This window comes from Callorhinus ursinus, unplaced genomic scaffold (genome assembly GCF_003265705.2).
Source record: "Callorhinus ursinus isolate GAN/ISIS: 27379988/994484 unplaced genomic scaffold, GSC_fseal_2.0 scaffold10, whole genome shotgun sequence".
Taxonomy (NCBI): Eukaryota; Metazoa; Chordata; class Mammalia; order Carnivora; family Otariidae; genus Callorhinus; species Callorhinus ursinus.
The window spans coordinates 62,670,082-62,692,002 of NW_027397072.1; the positions used below are offsets into that span (position 1 = coordinate 62,670,082).

The 21,921-nt window shown below is 42.1% G+C and overlaps 1 non-coding gene across 1 annotated transcript; it reads right to left on the reverse strand.

Annotated features, from left to right (window-relative positions):
* Positions 1 to 369: 369 nt before the first annotated feature.
* LOC112821435 (U6 spliceosomal RNA) lies at positions 370 to 478 on the reverse strand. Its single transcript, XR_003207454.1, has one exon. It is a non-coding gene; the product is annotated as a U6 spliceosomal RNA (small nuclear RNA).
* Between the last annotated feature and the right edge of the window lie 21,443 nt (positions 479 to 21,921).

A 21,921-nucleotide genomic window follows, 5' to 3' on the forward strand; every position in this document is an offset into this window, starting at 1 on the left:
GCTCTGTGAACATATCAAGTCTTTGCCTATGCCATCCTCTCTACCTGCAACGCTCCCATCCTTGTCTTCGAGTTCTCAGCTCAAATATGTCTTCCTCTGAAAGATCTTCCTTGGTTGCCTAACCTAAATTAATCCTCCCTAGAGTTTTCCCATAGAACCCATAGTGCTTACTACGAATTATTTAAGTTTTTATTTAAATTTCAGTTAGTTAACATACAGTGCTATATTAGTTTCAGGTGTACAATACAGTGATTCAACACTTCCATACATCACCCGCTGCTCATCACAAGTGCGCTCCTTAATTCCCATCCTCTATTCAATCCATCCCCCTGCCCACCTCCCTTCTGGTAACCATCAGTTTGTTCTCTAAGAAATATGGAACACTTCATGAATTTGCCTGTCATCCTTGCACAGGGGCCATGCTTATCTCTGTATCATTCCAATTTTAGTATATGTGCTGCCAGAGTGAGAAGAGTACTGACCACAATTTAAATTGTCTGTGTGTGCATGTGTTCAATGTCCATCTCCCCTACTAGAATGGCAGTTCATGAAAGCAGTATGTTTCATTTGTTCAGGATGATATACCCAGTACCTATATACCACCTGGCACATTTTAAGTCCTCTTGGAGACCGGGAGGAAAGAAGAGAAAGAAGAAGAGAAAGAAAGTAACAAGGAAAGAAAGAGAAAAACAGAGAGAAAAGGAAAGGAGGGAGGAAGGAAAAGAAAAAGGTAGTCAAGCTAGCATATTTTCATTTCTACTCATTTTTTTCACTAACAAGATGGGTGACCTTAAGTAAGTCACATAAACCGCTTTGTCATTTTTCCTGCCCGTAAATGTTTGAGCGTCATCCTAGATGGGATGCCGTCAAGAATAGAGACAATTGTCTGCATTTGTGGGGGAGGGAGGGGAGGAAAGTTGGAGTAGAGGGGAGGAAGATCTAGAAACAGGTCGGTCCTACTGTGGGGTTGGGTCTCTGGGGGTGGGGAGAAGGCAGGGGCGGAACCTCAGATACCTTTGTTTTGCGAAAGCAAGGAGGACCCAGCCAGTGATACAGGAACTCTGTTAAGAAGATGGCACTGCATGGTCCTTCCAGGCCGATGGGCTGGTGGACTTCCCCACCCCCAGCATGGAACAAGCACTGTGATCCTGTAGTGGAGGAGAAGAGCACGGAAGCGGCCCTGGGAGGCCCTGAAGGCAGCTTGCCTCAGAGGTGATCCGTATGGTTTGGTGACTGTGGCAGTACTGACACGTGCCCAGCAGACAGATGGCAACCAAGGGCACACACCCCACCCCTTCCAGCCACCTCCATCACCTCGGTACTATGATGAGAGACAATCTCAGGGATTTGATGGGAGGAAGCTCCAGAGACTGGGTTGACATGACTGCCTCCTGCAAAACAAGGCCTCGAAATAGGAGAAAAATTCACATAAGAATGGTTATATGTACTTGCACACCTGAATCTATGAGTTGAACTCCAACCTGCCACATAATAATTTTGATTAGTTTCCTTTGTCTTCCACCTCATTAACCATGTGCTCTTGGTTCCTCTCATCCCTCACTCTTGTCTGATCTCTGTCTCCATCTATCTTCTCCCCATTTCTTCCTTTTATTCTTCCTTCCCCCAGTACCCTCCTCCAGACATTTCCTTTTGTACTGCACACTCCCTTGTAGCCCACAGAATCCAGAGCAAAAGAAGCCGAACCCCGAAATGGAGGCCCCCGTCTAGTCTCTGCCTCCCTCAGGGTCCCTCCAAGCTCTGTGGCCTCAGTCATGTTTTCTGATGTTTTAACGCCTCTCTTGTCTCCCCTGCTCCCCCAGTGATTTTCTGCCGTCTCCCTTTTTCTTTCCATGTTGGTCCTTAGGACTCTTCTGTGATTTCACTAATAAAAACATTTCCATTAATCAAAACACCTTAAAAAAGAAAAAGAAAAATCTCTCTGCCTATGATATAATGGCCAAAATCCTTCCCGACTTTCCATACTTCTCTAAAATGGAAGACTCCGCACTCACTGCTTCCACGAGTCTCTTACCGAAACTCTTTTCTCCAGATGGACCTGGACTGTTACTAAATTCACACACGTCTTCATCTTATCCAAGTCCCTGCTTTTGCACCTACTGTTCCCTTACCGAAGTGACCGCTCTCATCCTCTCCCCCTGTGCTCATATCATCACGTTTCAAGGAACAGCCCAGGCCTGCTAGAAGCCTCCCGGTGCACACTAGCCACGTAACCAGTCCCCCATACTCCCAAACCTTACAGCTTTTATACTTCTCTTGGACTCTTATTATCACTGTCATGTACGGTTATTTATCTTTTTAGCATATACATTTTCCCTTCTGAATGAGAGTATTAGCTCTTCACCATCAGGGACTTACCTTTTTACTATTAGTATTGTTGTTATTATTCTTTTTAACAGTGAAAACAGTGCTACATATGTAGCAGGTTCCTCCTTAAAGATGCACTGAATAACACTTACTGAATGAATCAATGGCATCAGCTTAATATATGTCTATTAATTGAATAAGGAGACATGGTAAGAACAAAGTGAGGATGTACGGAATAAGTGAATGCCTGCAATGAAGCCAACAGACTGCCCAGATGTTCTCACCCACGGGGAGAGTTCCACAGCTCCAAGTCACAGTTGGATGATATTTACAAGGCTTAATACCATCTTTACTGACTTATCTCAAGTTTTCACTGATATCAGAAATAAATGTTTTTGTCATGCAGCCTAATTTAAAATTCTTGGCATATATGAGCATTTTATTCATAATGGGACTATTTATAATCATGTGTTTTGTTTTAATATAATTTAACTCAGAGTTACTATATAGAGACCATTATCTTTTTCTGATGGCCCAGTAAAGCCAAAGATATTTTAGACGCACATCTGGGCCAGAGGCCATGACTTTGGGGATGAGGGCATGGGGGTACAGAGAGGTTAAATGCTATGGCCCCACGACACACAGCTGAACTGGTGAAAAATCTGGTCTGGAATCCAGACCCCCTGAGTCCCCATGTTGTATTGTTTCCTATACCCTGGTGCCTCTGTCAGTGAAAGGATGAAAGGACAGTGTGCAATAGGGACACTCCCACCCCCACCCCATTTTTAAACACTATAAAAGATGACAGCACAACGTATTCTGTGCTGTGAGCAGGAGGAGCAGAATTTCCAGCATCCTGAGCAAGTCCCTGTGGCAGTTCCACTCAGCTCAGGCTGGACTGAGATGGGTCCACGCGTTTGATCCAGCCCAGACACACGTGCGATACCCAAATGAGCTGAAGCCAGAGCTGAGACTCAACCACGAAGTGCAGGAGTGGCCAGGTGGGAAAGAACCGCCTCAGCCCCACATGTGTGTGGCATTTAGGATCGTCAAGGGCTTCTGCTTACTCCATCCAATTCACCTTGACTCATCAGACTTCAGACCTGTCTCAGCTCCGTGGGAGAGGAGGCCCAATGTACTGGTCCTCCCAGTGTCCCACACGTACCTATTAACAGTGGCCTGTAGGTCACAAAAACGTAACCCACAAGCACAGGTAGGTGATACAGGAAAAAAACAAAAACAAAAACAAAAACACAAACAAAAACTTGGCTAATTAGCCAAGAGATTGGATTCCAGAGATAATCCTGCTGTTGTCCAACTGTGTGGATTTGAAATTAGGCATTCAGTCTACACACTTGACTCAAAAGGGGGCTGGGATTAGAAAAATGCTTTCCATACAGTGCTCAGATAGTTTCATAGAGGTACAGTAGAGTCTCCTAGGAGCGTCTCTGTAGCTTTATCAGCTGCGTTATCACACTGGGCGTCCACGCCTCCCGACCTGACTTCACAGCTGTTCTGTCTTCACCTGGGTCAGTATCCTGCATTATGCTTAATCGGAAAAAAATAAATTCTGCTTTAAAAACAATAGTAATAAAAACAAAATTACTGTGGAAATCCACTGGAGTAGCTAATGTCTAAGGTGCCTACCAGGTCCTTTAATCTATTAGACATTTGTGGGCAGGCTGAGCCTAGGGTGCTGTTCAAATCATCCCAAGTAGGTCTGATCCGGCCTGGGATCAGTCTGTGTTTTTAAAGGAGCCCACCAGAGAGGTTCTTCGAGAAACAACCCTTCCCTTTGAGGATCCTCCAGGCCATAAAGCAATCCAGAATTCTAGTTCAAATCAGGTCATGGATGAAGTAAATGCCTTGTAGTTTTCCCTAGGGCTTAGACCCACTGTGAAGAAGCTCTGATCTGATTTAATTGAATTCATTTCATTGAACATCAATTATATGTTAGGTATTCGCTTGGTACTGTTATGTACCAAGGGGCTGATAGTTGTCCTTTTGTTTTTTGTTGCTGTTTATTTGTGTTATTTTCTGTTTATTTTTCCATACTTCACACAGAAACTGTAACTCCTACCTCTCCATAGAGTAGGGAAACGTAGGGACTGGTGTCCTTTCTTGCCCTTACATATTTCCATTGAATTCTTCCAATCCCTGCTTAACACCAACTGGGTGTCCATTACCGAATGAGGCACAGGGATAAACAGAGGAAAAGTTCAAAGAACATGGGCCCCATCTTCAAGGATTTGGAGTGTGTCTGAGAGAAAGGCCTCCCACAGGTAACACCAGCAGGTAACAAAGGAAGAGTGCTAAGCCAGCTCAGATCACCTGCCAACGGTAAACACTAGATTTACTTGGCAGAATGAAAAGGGCAAGCTAGCATTTTTAGAGGGCTGACCTGTTTGTTGATGGACTAAAAGAGTTTGGACCCAGAGAATGATCCTTATGGGAATGGGGAGAGAGTGGAAAGGGAAGCCCCAAGGAGCACCGAGGGGGCTGGCCGCTCTGGAGCCAAAGCCGGCGGTGTGGGGAGCGCAGTGCGGCAGGCAGTCTCTGCCACTGCCTCAGTGGAGGTGGCCCACCAAGTGCCTCACCTGCTCCGGATCTCAATCCCTCAGCTCCTCCACGGAAAGCAGCTCCTGGGCTCCTATTTATCTCAAAGATGCATCTCCATTTCAATGCGTTTAATGCTTGCCACGTGCTTGGAGCTCACTACCTGTGAGAGAGGCATGCGTTATTATTACCATAATCATCGTTTACCACCTGCCTGCCCCACTTGAACCCATTACTCATGCCATCCCTCTCCCAGGAGGGGCCTTTCGCCATCTCCCAGGGTCCTATACATACGTGCTCTTTGGGGGATGCATTTACCAAACGCTAAATCTTAAAGCGGCTACTTCCAAATGCTTGGGGGAACTTGAAAGGGAAAATGGTATTCGATTTGGATTCCTCAATAAATATGCTTATTTTTTTCAGAAGTTGAGGGCGGGTCAGTGTCTCTCAAAGGCAGGAAGAGAAAACAGCCTATGGGGCGACATAGAGAAGGTAAGAGCCGAGATACCCAAAGTAGGGGTCTTCCTACACTCGTACAATCTTTCCCCACTTTCCTCTTTCTCCCATGATCTCGGTCTCCTAAGCCAGTAATGATAATCTGGGAATAAATTTGCATTTTCTAAGGGAGAAATATTGCCAAGCCTGTTAATCTCATGCAGATGTGATGTTACTTTTACTATGTTGTAATATGGCTTCTTAAAAAACAAGTCGGAAGGGGGGGGATGCCCACCAAAAAAAACAACAAATATTCGCCAACCCATATGGTCAGTAATTGCTGTTTAATAGTCCTCCTATTACAAACCTGAGAGGCAGCAGTCTGAATTACCAGTAGAGTATTAATAAACAGGAATGAGTTAATAGTGCATAAAGACCTTCTAGTGGAACAGTGGGGGAGTTGAATATTCTTTTCTTCAGTCAGCTGTAAGTAATTACTGCATGGTGTGCTTCTGACTATTACCATAACAGAGCAATTGGACGTGAAGAATGGATAATAGTACGGACATGGAGGTATTTTTAGAATATCAGCAGTGAAGCAGGTAACTGGCCTACTCCAGTAGAAACCTCTAAATAAGTTTAGAAGACTTTTTTTTCCCCTCTCCTTATGACATTTAGCCAAGGTAGAATTTTAAAAAGATCAATCTAATAAATTATTTAAAATAACTTTACAAAGAGGATGCCTGTGATATGTAAATAAGAAGGCAAGAAGGGAGGAAGCAAAAGTGTAAAAAGCCCAGGCGGACGGCAGGCATGGAGCCGACGTTACTGTAACTACATAATCACAGGTTCCTTCTTGCTCCTTTGAGAGTACAGTCTGGATGCGAATCTGCTTGACTGGCTCCCACTGGCTGCTCAGGTGAAAGTGAAAATATTCAAATCAGAGCTGTAACTATGATTGCTGGAGTTGTGGGTTTTCTAAAATTGAGTTAGTCATCCTCGGTGATTTAATGATGCATATCATTTATTTTAAAATATTATTACAGGGGCATTGACTGAGCTGCAGCGCCTTCTTCGCGGGACCGTCCATTATGCAATGCGGCAGGGTATGTCATGGGCGGCGGCAGCCGAGATATTGTCTCACGGAACACCATATGTTCTCAGGCGAAAACAGCTTGAGACTTTGATTCAGAAAGCGGTAATTTTGCAAATGCACACAAATATCATTTAAGGAATATTTTGAATTTTTTTTTCAGGGTATAGGTCCTTCTCTTGCCTCCTGGCTGCACAGGCCGATGCTGATTTTTCAATTTGCAGGTTTGTTAAGCATCATGGAATGTTTTGGTTCTCAATCAAGAATATTCTTCCCAAGTGGTTCCAAAGTCCTCCGCTTGAAAATAAACGTGTGTCCTGTTTGTCTCCTAGCAGCATGCGTTCCAATGTACAACAGCGGCACAGGACAGAGGAAGGCAATGCCTTTGATTGAACCATCCCATAGGCTTTTAACCTGCCACTCTCCTGGGCTGGGAGCTTTCTGCAGGCCAGGAGGCATGCTGTCTTCTTTGGGCGGTGCTGGCAGCTGGAGTCCCGCGGGGATGCTTAGGAGCCAGGACCCGGGTCCTCCTGCTGCGGGATTCCTGTCCTATCTTGTAGCACAGGAGCTGAACTGAGGAGGGGCTGCCTCAGGGCTAATGACCTCAGAGACCCACCTGAAAATGAGGCGCCACCTATGAGACAGGTGGCAATGCTTAACTGATCTCTGCCCAGTGCTCTGAAGTCTGAGAAACAAATGTGTGTGAGATACACTGTCGCATTTATTTCTCCTGAAAAACTACATTATTGTGTCTGAGCTCTGCCAGCCAGCATATTCTGATTCATCTAGACATGGCCCCTTTCTTGCTAAAAGATGCTGCGGTGAAAATTTATAGCTGTGTAGTTTACCTCTTTAGCTGGTCGTTCTTAAAAGAAGTCAAGGGCACACCTGTGGAGGTGTCATTATAACCCAGGGACAGCAGTAGCTTCGCCCTGTTGCTGGTTTTCATTTACTTTTTTCATTTTTTGAAAAAAGAATAGTTCTCTTTCCCTCAAGTCTACAGAAAGACGAGGACAAAGGAAAATCTGGTTAATTAAATACCAATTTTTAACAAAAGTTTTCACATAGGACAAAGATCAATGGTCATTTCTAGAAAGTGCTCAAGACCTCATGATTTTGGGCAGAGTGTTTAGCATCTTTGAGGTTTTGGTTTAGTGAGATTCTGAGCTACTTAAAACCAACTTTGCATGTAACCACACTCTCTGTGGTCATGAGTATGCCCCATAGAAAGTCATTCTTCACCCTCATCAGTCATGAACTTCTCAAGGGCAGGGGCTGTACCTCCAGGGTTTTACACCTCAGCTGACCACCCTGTCTGGCATGCCAGCACATAACTTCCCCAGGAGGAGATATCACCAGCAATCGGAGCTGTTGCTATTTCAGCTCTAGAAAACCCTCTGGAGAGCAAAAGAATAAGAGGTTTTTCCCAAGAGTGAGAGTAAGGGGAGAACGGAGGCTCCAGTGCCTTTATATCTCCATTTAGCTCTAAGAAGCTCACGGGGAAATAAATACCTGGAGTTTTTAAGAATCCAAGTAGTTTCAGAGGCCACCATTTTCTCTGAGTATTTTAGCTGGTCCCTCTCTAGTCAAGAATCCTTTGTATCTTCAGGTATTCCCATTGAAACAACTTAGTAGGCCAACACTTCGCAGGTTATAAGAACTGGCAAAAGGGTAAATTATTTGGAATTGGTTATACAATTCAATTCGTATAAAAATTTCCCGACTGGTTGAACTCATGGGTTATCATGACAGCCAGTAAAACTCACAATTATTTTTCAGCATTTGGTAAATAATCCTCTGAAATGTCCAGAATGATATTGCATATAATAGTAATTATAACAGAGGTCTAAATAACGTGGTCTTTACCTGCTTCATTGATTTCATCTCCTACCATCCTCCGCATGGTCTTATTTCAGTTCCCCCATCACCCTCAGCTTATCCTTGCATCCAGGTCTTTACGCCATCTATTCCTTCAGGCTGGGAGACATTCAGCCTCAGCGTAAATGTCATCTCCAGGAGACTATTCTTAACAGTTTTCTGGGCATTCTCTAAACATGACTCTGCTCTATTTTCTTAACAGCCTTTATACTAGTTGATATTTTCTTGTTGGCATGTGTGCTAGATCAAACTGTTCTCAATTTTTAATTCCCACCCTGCTATAACATGCATGCCACGTAACTACAGGTAGAAAATGACCCCCACCCAACTGACATTAGGCTTAGCTATGTGACTAACTTGCATTGGGTAATTAAATGTTGGCAGACTTGATAAGAACAGACTTTAAATATGCTGTGGGTCTTGCTTATGTCCTGGTGCTCTTACTATTCCCTATAAGAAAAACATATCATAATTAGTCATTTTTTGAAGAAGAATGAGGACACTGTTAGAATAAAACTGAACCTAATCAGAAGCCTAGAATCAAACCCCCCATGACCTGAAGTAGCGCTGTTTCAGCCAACCCACAGGACCATTAACAAGAAAATAAACACTTGTTGTTTGAGCCTCTGATATTTGGGTTTGAGTGTGAGGCTTATCATTCATCATTAATGTGGCAATTGCTAATTAACATAGAAATTATACCAGAAATGGCCTTCTGCTGTCAAAATCCTTTAAAATATGCATCATTTGGTTTGGGATCATGTAGTAAGTAGAGAGGAAATGATAAAAAATTATAATAAGAAGCTGGAAAAAAATGACAATCCATATTATAATAGTAACAAAACACTTGATAAAACCATTGTCTGCAATAACTTAGAAGGCAGAAGAATATACTACAGTCAATTACTATGTGGGCTGGGACATTTCTGAGGCAGAATATTCATGGTATGAGTTGGCTGCTATCATCCACATGTGATAAGTAACTACAAGAGAGAAATGAGCTTGGGAAAAATGGACTAGTTTGCAAGGAGGAATGAGGGGACTTGAAAGAACCTAGAAATTCTGGGGATTGTAAGTTTGAAAACTTAAACCATTTCCCTGTAAATGTGTGGCATTTGAACACTGCCGTACAGCAAAGACAAAATAAAAAAAGTGGTTGTCACACCCTCTGTTAAGACCCCTGAAAAGATTAAGGAGATCAAGGGTGCAACTCATAAATGAGCAAAGGACCTACACTTACATCTAGAAAGAATCATGTCTCTAAAAGAATAGTGGGTTAGGCATTTGGCACATGTAGTTGACCAGAATCTACATGAGAATCCCACAAAATATTCTGGGAGAATTGGTTTCGAAAAATTGCCACTAGCCTGGATTTAAAAAGACTATGTCTGTTTGAGATACATAAAGATCTCTGGGCCCCCAAAATTTTACAGGCAGGAAGCAGGCTGAGAAATCTGCTCAGCAACAAAGAAGGGCATATTCTCCAGTACTTGTCAGAAAGGCCAAGATGAAAAAGGAAGAAGCTCCAAGGGCAGAGTAGACTGCTGATCAACTCTCAGGTGTAGAACCAGGGCCTAACCAAGGTATAAACCAACCTCTCTGTAGGGGAACCAGCAAAATTTACCCGGAAGAATTTCAAAATTGCTATAGAGCTGTGACTTCTATCTTTCTCCTCGTTTTCTCCGTGTTGAAAGCAAGTGTTCGTTTACCCTGTCCCTATTCCAACACTGTATGTTAGATATGTGGAGGCAGATAACATATCTCCTCAATTCACAGATGCCATAGATGTCTAAATCAAGAGCAGTTCCATCTAGACCCGACATGGATCATGAGATCATGGACTTTGAACCTGATGCCATAACTGGGTGAGCCATGGGGCGCCTGGGTGGCTCAGTCGGTTAAGCGACTGCCTTCAGCTCAGGTCATGGTCCCAAGGTCCTGGGATCGAGACCCGCACTGGGCTCCCTGCTCGGTAGGGAGCCTGCTTCTCCCTCTCCTTCTGCTGTTTCCCCTGCTTGTGTGCTCTCTCTCTCTGTCATATAAATAAATAAAATCTTAAAAAAAAAAAAACTGGGGGAGCCTTTGTAGGTTTCCTGGGATGGCACTGAGTATATCTCAAATGCAGAGGGATCCTAAAAAATTGTGACCAAGAGCGAAGACACTGGCAGATAGATTGAATTATTACTTTTAATTCTTCATTTATTTCCTAGCACAAAATTACACACTCACATTTTTTTCCATAGGACTTAAAGGTATTCCCACTATGAATGAGAAATATTTCCTTGATCCATTCATAGTGGGTTTGGCATGTGAATTGTCTTGGTTAATAAAATGTTCATAAATGTGACAGAAGCAGAGTTTTAGACTTGCTGGCATGATCTTGCTTGTTCTCTTGCACTCTTGCCATTCTTCATGAGAAGCACAGGCCCCAGATAGCAACTGGTCCAGGGATTTGGTTTCTCCGGACTAGTGAATCAGATCCCAGCTGACAGTTCCAAGCCATGGTAAGCTGAACCCTACAATTCCAGCTTACCTAAGAATTGCTAATGAGGTAAGTGAGTGTTTGGTGTTTTAATTCAGAGATTTCAGAGCTATTTGTTTCACAGCATTATTGTAGAAAAAATTCTGGCTGATACCATTTACATGTTTGTTTATTGTCTGCCGCGTGGGCATAAAAGGTCTAAGAAAATAGGAATATTTTCTATATTGTTCGTGTATATATTCCTGTGGACAGAAACATTCTAGGTTTATGGTCATTGCACAATACACATTTTAAATGGATAGATGAAAATGTAATATATAGTAAGAAACTACCAACTTATTTCTATTTTTTTAACATTTTAAAAAATTTATTTATTTGAGAGAGAGAGAATGCACAAGCAGGTGGCAGAGGCAGAGGGAGAGGTAGAAGCAGACCCAGGAGTCTGATGTGGGGCTCAATCCCAAGACCCTGGGATCATGACCTGAGGGGAAGGCAGACACTTACCTGACTGAGCCACCCACATGCCCCAAGAAACTACCAATTTAACACTAACTATTAGAACCCGATTTGGCTATCTCATTTACTGAAAACTTAAGGTTAAATTGGCAGTGGGCACAGAAGAATGGCATACCTATAGGAAAAGAAGCCATTTGGAGTTCTTCACAAGAAAGCATTAGAGATCTCCTTAAGTGGCGTTATGAATGTCTGATACAGAGACAGCTGTAGTGATGAGAAGAGCTAATTCGGTTGAGAAAAATTATGAGACAATGTCCCAGTTGTCTTTATATCCATAGCTGCAGCACAAAGTGGGCTCTCGATTACATGTATTCTAAAATGAATCGATTTTCAGAGCTCATAGAAACTTCTTATACCCTATTTGGCTTTTAGTTATGGAAGATATTAAGACATCAGCAAATAATGCAGGCCTGTGCTTAATTCTTCACTCTGCTGGAAATTCTCTAACTTGGGAGGAGCTAGATTATGCCTGTGGGTCAAGCAAAGTACTCTCTTCTCTTTCCACAGATGAAAAGTGAGGAACTCTGCAGATACTAACAGAACTTGGTTTTTAGCTTTTTGTATTCTCCAAATCAACTCCTGTTACTTTCTTATTCTTCCTTAGCAATCCTTTCCCTTAGCCCAAACATCCCACCCTTCATTTCATGCAGTGATTCCTCTGAACAGTCTATTTTCCATCCGTTGTCACACAGCCTCTACTAAGGACTACATCCTGTGCTAAATCCTGGGGATATAAGCTAGACAAAGTTCTTGCCACCGAGGTGTCTATTGGAGAAGGAAGACAAATAATTGGATGATGTTGTTTAAAGTAAATGCTACAATTGAACAATACATCATAAGAACACAAAAGTAGGGCATCTCGATGATACTGAGGCACCAACAAAGAGTGGGATTTGAAATAGAAGAGGAGATACAGAAGGGAGATAGTGATGTGAAAGAAATGTTCCCAAACATGTTTTTGCTTATGCTTATAGGAAGGGTGGCCCCCATATAAGAAAATAAACACCAGTGTATCCCTAAAGGAAAATTACAGGGATGACCAGATATACACTTTAGTATAATGGAAGAGGAAAAAGAAAAAAAGAGTTTGCAGAGTCCTAGAAGACTCTCTCCCACCATATAGTATACATACCTTACCACAATCTTAAGGAACATGATGAAATGTCAAGGAAGCAAAAAACAGCAATTATTCCAGGAGAGAAAAAAGCAAAAATCTTTTGAATGAAGCAGTTTTGTCCACTTGTTGAAAATGCCTTTATTTTTTTTTTCTTGGAATGGCACTGGGAGTCTATAAAGAGAAATTAAAAAGTAAATGAAGAAAGTCTAGAATGTAAGAAGAAGACCAAATTGTATAATAGAGGAGAAACCAGGATGGAATTTGGTCTGCCAAGACCAGGGTGTGAAGGGACAAAGGATCATCAGAGTCTGGAGCACTTCACAGAAACTCAAAAACAATTCTCGTGAGTTGATTGATTAGACAAGAGAAGGTGCCCTGAGGCCAAGGGGTCAAGAGTTTATGTGGTCAATTTAAAAGTTTTCTGACTTAGCAGAAGGCATTTTGAAGATAGCTGGAAAATGTTTAGTTAACTGAATTTGTGAAGTGAATGTATATCCCCCAAAAGTGTTTGTTCTATGTCTGCTTTCTATTTTTTAATCTTTCATATCTGTCAGAATGAAATTGTGCCAATGACATGGAAGAGTTAGCCTTTTAATGCTATTTATCTTTCCTTCCCTCTGTATCACTCTGCTCCAACTTCTACTCCCACCATCCTGGAAGGCTACATGGATTCAATGTTCTAATGGCAAATCTTATTCTAATACTTCCTGAAAAAAATTGTTTCTCATGTAAGTGTATGTCTTTTTCAAAGAAGATAATTTTAGTAGGAGAGCATATCTCCCAGAGAGCATATAATTTCCCAGACAACCTTGCTTTCAAGGGATAACATTAATAGGAGTTCGACCACATTTCTTTATTAACTGCGATACAAATAAGGAAAAATCATAGATAATTCCCTCCCAACCACAAGTTCTAATACACAAACTATAAATAATTTTATGATTCTTCTGACAGAAGCCAAAGGCAAATCAAAAAATGGTGCAAATAGGCAGATGCCATTATATCCTCTTTTTTCTCTTTAATTCTTTATAATCATCAACACATGTCATAATTGTTATTTTCCATTGTCTTCCTTTATATATTTTTATTAACGGTGCAAAGATACAAAATATAACTGAACATTGAGAGGGAAAAAAAAAATACCTTGAAAAAAATTTGCCTAGTTGAAAACAGCTTATGTATTTACATGCCTATTTTGTATTATCAAGTTGCATATCAAATTATGTATTTGAGCTTCATAACAAATTTGGTAGGGTAGTGTAGGGAAGGGAGGTAGTGCATCAAAGTAGGTAGGGAAGATGGTTTTTTAGTCATTAATGCCTAGATAGAATCCCGTTGGTTAGCTGTAGGATGTAGGGCAGGTTAGTTAATGTCTCTGAAGCCCAGTGGCCATTGTTTGTAAAAGAGGTCTAATAAAACCTACCTCATAGGTTTGTTGAGAAGACTAAATGAGGGAAAACAAAGGCCTTGGTACATAGGATTAAATAAATAATATTGATTTATAAAGTAAATAAATAAATATAAATACCATCTAGGATCAGTATGGCAAAGGTATTATTATTTTTTCCACCTGACATACGTGTCCGGAAGTGTGACTAACTACACCGTTGACCACACTGAAGGAAAATTCTCGCTTTTAGCTTGCAATATTCAGTGTCCATGTTTAACACTTCTAACAACAACAACAACAACAACAACAAAAGAACCTATTAGGAAAATATGTATTGATGCCATTTTAACTAAGTTATTAAATATCTTTCTAACGAATGTGTCCATCTAGTTAACAATCTTTCAAAAATGCAGTGAGTCACAGTCTGAGCCCTGACAGAGCCCTGAAAGATCAGGCGGTCTCTCCCCCGCATTGCTAGCCAACTCTCACGTTAATGACATAATTAAATGGCTATAAAGTTCCATAATTCTTGCTCCTTTAATTAACCAGAAGGAAACCTCTTATCTTCTCAATGTTGAAGATTCTGCTGTTTCATTCTGTGTAAGTTTCAAAAGGCTACTATTCAAATTCCATAACAATTGCAAAGAGCACTAATTATTTTTAAAAAGAACGAAGTGAGAATTTGAGCGGAAATGCAAACTTTCAGCTAAAATTGTTTCTGTATAGCATGCTGTGAGTTTTCACCAGAAGTTGTTCTAGATGCCAAACATAAACTTAGCAGAAGCCAAAAGCACTGAAGCAGATGATTCCTTCGAAAATTCTTCTGGACTCAGGAGGTGGAGCACTAAGACACTTCCAAAAAGATTCAAGTTCTTTATGAGGAAAAAGTGGGAACTTGGGATGAGACACAGAACATACATTGTAAATCGGACAAAAGTTTCTTAAAACCTCTCCCTTTGTTCCTCTGACCTTCCATTAATTTAACAGTTCTAATTCAGGTAGAAGCTGAAATCATCTCAATTAGAAGCACAATGGGGAATGGCTACACATAAAAGGAATCCAGTGGTACTGTCTCGGCAGGAAGAGGAAGGCGGGGAATTTATATTCTATAAGCTGTTCCCACTTCCTGTGGAGCATGAGCAAGACCCAGAACTCAGAGTGGCCTGGCTGAGCATGGGGCTCCCTGTGATGAAGGGCATGGTGCCTTCCCAGCAGACACTCAAAGAGGACTTTCCAGGACAGAGGCTGGCTATGCTATATAGCACAGACTCAAAAAGCATCAACCAAAACTGAGGTGAGTCAGAGGCATCCGGGGGTTACCTGAGAGTGCTGACCAAACAACAGAAGAGCAGGTCCCAATTCAAACCTGCTGCAGACACCTGCGGGGCAAAGAGCAGCCGGGCCCAGGAGACACCTGGCCACGGAGGGCTGCCGGACCAGACACAGGACAAGGACTCAAGCCCCCCTTCCATCTGCCTCTGATCAAGCCCCTCGGCAGGCATGTACCTTAGGGTAGGGAAAGCTCTGCCCAAATGTGTGCTTCAGGGTGTTACCCTCGCTTGGCAAGCCATGTGCCCTGGGCTGGAGTCAGGAGTTTCTCTGACATTAGTCATCTCAGAAGAGTGGCTTTCTTGGCCTTTTCGTATTTCATTCTAAGTTGAAGTCTGTGTTAGCTATAGACACCAGGACATCATCTTGAGGAAGGGAAGGAGGAGGGAGTATGAGGACAATCCGAAAGACGGAGCATTTTCCTCAAGAGACTAAGTCTTTCAAAGAAGACTCTATATAAACCATCATAACTTTGAATGGATTGAATGTTAAAATGAAAGGAGACCCCACAAACCAGAAATGACTGAAATATTGCTAATGGATAATAAGTTGTTTTTACCATTCAGTGAAGTGGAATTACACGGACCAGATCAGAGTTTTTAGAAATTAAAGGGCAGCATTTATTTTCTGCATATCTGAGCGTAGCAGGAAGAAATTTCCAACTCCATTGTGTGTGTGTGTGTGTAACATAAAACTAGAGGATTGTACTCTAAATATAATCACTTTTTTTCTGCATAATGAGATTATGGATGTTTATATTTTTGATTTTTCACTTTCACATCCCTCAATTTTTCTGTCATGAGCATGTATTAGCTGTTTAAAACCAAAGATGGATAAATGCTATTTTTAAATAATTTGTTTACATCTTCTAGTCATTTTTGTCTAAACCCCAACTGTTAAAAAAAACACATGAAGTATTTGGTCAGTCTGTTACACACACACACACACACACACACACACACACATATATACACACATACATACAAATATATATAAAAAAATCATAAATTCTTTCTAACTTTAACCTTGCTCTGTTGTAATCCCTTTATTCCAAGATCACGTCGTATGTCCTTTTTTCTCTTAAAGTTTCAAAATGGCCTTTGGCCAGATGCAATAAAATTTTGCCCTGACCTGACATAAAGAATGGAGTATGTATATGAAAGCGCTTTGAAAACCTTAAAGGACTTGAAGAACGTCTGGTGGTATTGGTGGTGGGAGGCAGGGGAGTCGAGGGGTAGGGGGAGGAGGTACAAGAGGAGGAACGAGGTTGTATCTTTTCATAACATAAGTTTCAAAGGTCCTTCCTGAATTAATTTGCAAACAGAAGTAAATGGCGTCACTGTGTGGCATTCCTGAATGCTCACAATTTTTTACAAGTTAATCCCAGGCCTGTGATAACATGGTACATACCTTCAAGCTGACATTTTTCTGTATCATTTGCTGCTAAGAGCAATGGACCTCCTTCAATACAGTCAAAACTACCTCAGAGCTATTGTTCTCCTTGTGTGAATCCGGAGGCCACCTCCTGTATCTATATTGTTAAGAGTGGTCCTAGAAGGGAGTACTGATTAGGACAACTTTGAATCTGAAAACTGTCTCTTGAATTTGGGTTTTTTATTTGTTTGAGAGGGAGGACCTACAGATGTCAGAAGGACAAATTCTAAGAACACTCCAAATTTGGATCTCCTTAGCATCCCTCTCCCTCAGATTAAAAGAGGAATGATTTGTTGACAAAGAGTCTGTCTTCACTGTCCAGGTTTCCCCGTGCAAGCTTACGGTGGAATAAGTATGCTTTAATGGTGAAGAGCATATGACACTAAGTCAGACATCCTGATTCACATCCGAGCTCTACCACTTGTTAGTTACACGACCTTAGAGAAATCGCTCAACCTGTTTGCCTTAAATGTCTCAGCATACATGGGGATTATAATAGGACCAGTTTCATAGGGTTCTTGAGAGATTTAAATGCATCGATATATGGAAAGTGTGATGTGAACAGCATCTGGCCTTACTAAGGACTCCATAAGCGTGAATTGTTATTAAGAAGGGAATCCTATCCAGACCACCACAAGCCTCTGAGGTTTACAACCTATCGCCCCTCAAGGAAGATAATCCTGAGATGGCCTGGTAATTCTGAGAAAGAAATACTTCTCATAGTTCTTCACAGTTCAAGCGTGTGTGGTGGTGACCAATGTGTGCATGAACAGATGTGGAGTAAGCCTTCTGAATTTGCTTTGGCAGCAGCAGGGCTGCGTTTGTGGTGAGTTAGCCACACTTTCTGGCTTGGTTGTCTCTGGGATGACTCCATGGCCCTGGATGTAGTTTTGTGACATACGCAACTGGGACAGGGTTCAAAATACTGGTCTTATGCCTCATAGAAAGCAAGCAATGGAAATTGCATAACACAAAAATAATGTTGAGCTCATGGATTCACTATTTTCTCACCAGCCTTTCTATACTAACGGCTCTCAAACAGGCATTGGAATGAATACTACTGAACCATATCAAAAACCTAGAAAATGTGATGCACAAAGTTGTGCTTTTACCTGGAGAGTCCTTCTCTTTCCTCCCTTTTTTTTTTAAGATTTTATTTATTTATTCATGAGAGACAGAGGGAGAGAGAGAGAGAGAAGCAGAGGGAGAAGCAGGCTCCCAAGGAGCAGGGAGCCCGATGCGGGGCTCGATCCCAGGACCCTGGGATCGTGACCTGAGCCGAAGGCAGTCGCTTAACCATCTGAGCCACCCAGGTGCCCTCTTTCCTCCCTTTTTTGACCAGAGGAGAAATTACAACTAGAGAGGAGGGAGAAGAAGACTCTTTGGGTATCTGTTAACATTTTTTAGAAATAAGAGTATTATTTCTAGAGCACGCTCACCATACCCTCGAAAAGTGACTTTCATATGATTTCTGGCTTTTATGGGGTTTAGCCAGCTCTTTAGCAGTCTTTGGTAAATTAATATTCACTGAAATTTTTAATAAACACACAAAAATTTTCTAGAGGGTATTAAAAATTGATCAGTTGGCTTAATACCATACCTCAAATGCCTGCCCAGAGGGTAAGTCCATCTCATAAATACACACTTGGGAAAAATGTTGAAGTCAGTCCTAAGCCACCCCTGCTCCATTTTAATTCATTCACCAGACAAGTAGTTCTGGGTATTATTCCCTCTGTCCATTCTTTTCTATCTCTGGATCTTCTACTCCTTTCTCTCCCCAGATCTCCCATTCCCTTTGTTTTCTCCCATGATGTTAGATTATTAAATATATATGCTTTAATAGGCTCATAGAAAAGAAAACCACATCAGATTTGTTTTGGGCAGGAGGGGTCAGCCTGAATTTCCAGAGTAGGGCTCAATCCTCTACCACACATTTCCTCCCACTCCAGGGATTGCATTTCTTCTTCTATCCATCCAGCTAAGGAGAACAGAGGCTAATTTAGGAGCCTCTTTACGCCTGTACATATTCAGCCAGAGGGGTCACTGTTGATTGATGCAAGACACTCTGTCCTCCAAGAGCTCGCCAAGTCCCTGCTGGTCCAGAGAGAAGCAACCAACAGTAACTCACCCTTTAGTGCCTGTGCATTTCTGTGCCTCCAGCTAGAAACTGTCAATAAAAACCAGAGGCAACTTATGTTGCCTTAGATCACTAATAAACGCCTCACACCACCACCTCAGAGCCCTTTCACAAAAATGTACTTCTCTACAGATAGATGCCAAGCCCCAGCAGCCAATTACTACAGAAATGCCTCAAAGGCTTGAAGGAGGAGGCAGGGAGAGAGAAGGGGCTCTTTTCAACGATAAGAGTTATATGCTTCCTCCTAATAAAAATTGTTCCCTTTTGTGGAATGCTTCCTCTAAGCCAGACACTGGGATACGGTTTAACCTACATTATTTCATTCATTTCCTACAATTCTGGGACTCCAAAGCTCCAGCCCATTTTACAGATGAGGACACGAAGGCTCATGGGGGTTAAACAGCTTCTACTTTCTGCTTCTCTACTCCCCTGGCCCCCCCTAGGTGGGCTTGTGGGTGTGCGTTGCAAAAGCAGCTGGGAAATGCCCAGGTGCCAGGCAATTCAGGTTGATGTCTGGGCTTCAGAACACGGCCACTCCTTCCCTTACATTGGAAAAAGACTCAATGGCTCATCTAGTCCACAGACTGCCGGAAACAGACTCCACTGTATTCTGTCCATCATCCAGATGTTGTCAACACCTCCAGGGCCTTCCACTTTATTGGTGAGTGTGGAATATTCCGGCAAATTTCTTTTGGTACCACAGAGCACTGGGTGCCTACTCTGTATATGGCATTGTGCTAGGTTCTACATAGGCTTAAGGGAGTGGAGAGTTAAATTAAAAAAAGAAAAGACAGCATGGTCAGAGTCTTCTACAATTATTTTCAATCATGAAACATTCAAAACAACAACAACAACAACAACAACAACAACAACAACAACAAACGGCCCCTGGGTTAAATGCTAGGGATAAAGAGAACAAACATGCCCAGGCCGTAGATTTTATCATTTCGTTTCATCCTTCCTTTGTTCTATCCCTGTTTCCTAAGGAGTCTTATTATCTCTCTTTATACATACAAGTCTTGGGCAGATTATGTGGCAGGATGAAGTACCTGCACTGACCAAAAATCCACTTGGCTACTAACTACAGAAAAGCTAATGTATCCACATCCTGAAAAGACCATGTAGCTGGTTATGGTCTGACAGGTTAGAGCTGTCAGTTTCCCAATTCATCATGCCTCTGTCCTGCAAGAACTGAACCACAGACTATTATAAACTTTTGACTTTTTCTCAACCCTCCCTGAAAACTCACAACACATGAACATTAAATACCCAAGATGATTGCTTATCTGTAATATGTATGGCATGAAGGACCCGGGGGATGCTTCCTTATATCCCTTCTAACTGAGCTGTTCTGCAACGTTTCTGTGAAGTGAAGGAACAGACATAAGCTGTGTCCTCTTTGCAAGAGAGCCGAAGGCCTCTGGATATGGTAGATCCAGGCCTGAATTTTGGGATGAGGGTCATCACCCATTTCCGGTGTGGAGAAAAATGACCTACTATTTTGAAGATAATACTACTACTAAGGATGGTAATATTTTGTCCTTCTGCAGTGCTTCCCTATTTCTCAAGCACGTACACAGCATGGTTTCCTGGGCTCTATGCACCAAACTTTACACTGGTATAAACATTTTAATATTCTTCTCAGTGATAACACATCTCTATATTTCATTTGATTGCCACAATCAGGAAGAGAAATATTGCTGTGCCCAGTTTACCAAAGAAGAAACTGAGGGTTAGAGAGGGTACTTTTCGCAGGTTATAAAGCTAGAATTTAAGCCCACATCATTCTTGGCAAAGTCCAGCTCTTCAATAATCTTCATTTGGTGCACGGGGAAACTGAGGTTCTTCCTTAGGGAATCATGGAAGAACTAGATCACATGTGCCTAATCAGCCGCGTTCCCCACCTCATGGACAGGAGTCACAGTGTTAAGTATGGACCATGGCCAATGAAAGCTTGCCCAGAGCCTTTGTGTGGACGGCAAATCCAGTCTACTTCCAAAAGCCAGGCTCTAAGAGAGGGGTTTCTGTTGACACTTTCTCTGTATGTTTTGTTATGCTTGTTTTTGTTGGCCTAGAGAACCAGCAGCCAGGGACAGCAGGATGACTTTGAGCCAAGGGGCGGGCTGTTCACACCCTAGGGACAGGAGTGTTTCACTAAGTTGCTGCCGCTTGAAAGGACAGCCGCCACGCCGTCTTGCTCTCTCCCGGTTTTGTTATCCCTGAGATAATAAATAAAGGCTCATTCTGTTGTGTCCAAAAGACCCTTTTCAGGAGACCTGCTCTTGCTGGAAGTCTCCCGAGCCTCCTCACCTGATTACAGTCAGATGCTGGGCATTTCAAATTAAATTAGAACAAATAACAAAAATGAAAGGAGAGTGGGAAGGAGGAGGCACAAACCAGCAAAACTGTATTCATGGAAAGTAGCCAATGAGGAAAATGGAGCCTGAAAAACTCAGCTGATGTCGGCAGAGATTGACGTTTGCTGGCTCATCTGAGGCTAAAAAGAGCCACAAGTGAGAATGTGTAGGGATGACAACTCCAGGTCAGTTTTGTATAGAATATTCTGATGTAGATATGGGCAAGAGAAATAGGAAGATGTTTTAAATCCAGACCTGAATTTTTATGGCTCTCAGACTACGATACGATCTCTATTTGCTTACACGATGGTGTATGCAACCTACAAGCTACCGATCTCAGAAGGTGGTAAGAATATTTGTCCCGCTGTGCCACTTTTTCCTCTACCAAACCCTGCCAAGGATGAAGTGGCATTTGAGCTCGAAATTCTGCTCAAGATGTGCCTAGAGAGACCCACTGGAGTGTGGATGGATGGGAAGGCAGATGAATTTGTGTAGTACCTGCTCCCAATATTGCTCTAATGTCAGTAAGACAGTTTAAAATCACATGGAAGGATTCAGAGACCAAGAGTACAGTGTGTCCGTTACCAGAGTAATTTAAAACAGAGTCCTTATACTTCCATTAAAAACAACTCGAAATCAAGCAGCCTAACGAAGCCGCAGAGTCACTTTGGCCTCCTTGATACCACTTTACCTTAGTTACACCTTCACCCCAGTTGCCTGATTCATTGCTATCACCTATTTCAGCTGCCCTAAATATTGCTGGGTCCTAGAACAGCATTAAGATATTTGATAAGACAATCTAACTTCACCATCCAGATGCTGAACGGACATTTACATTTAATGTGCTTTTTCAATCCTATTAGCCCAAGTAA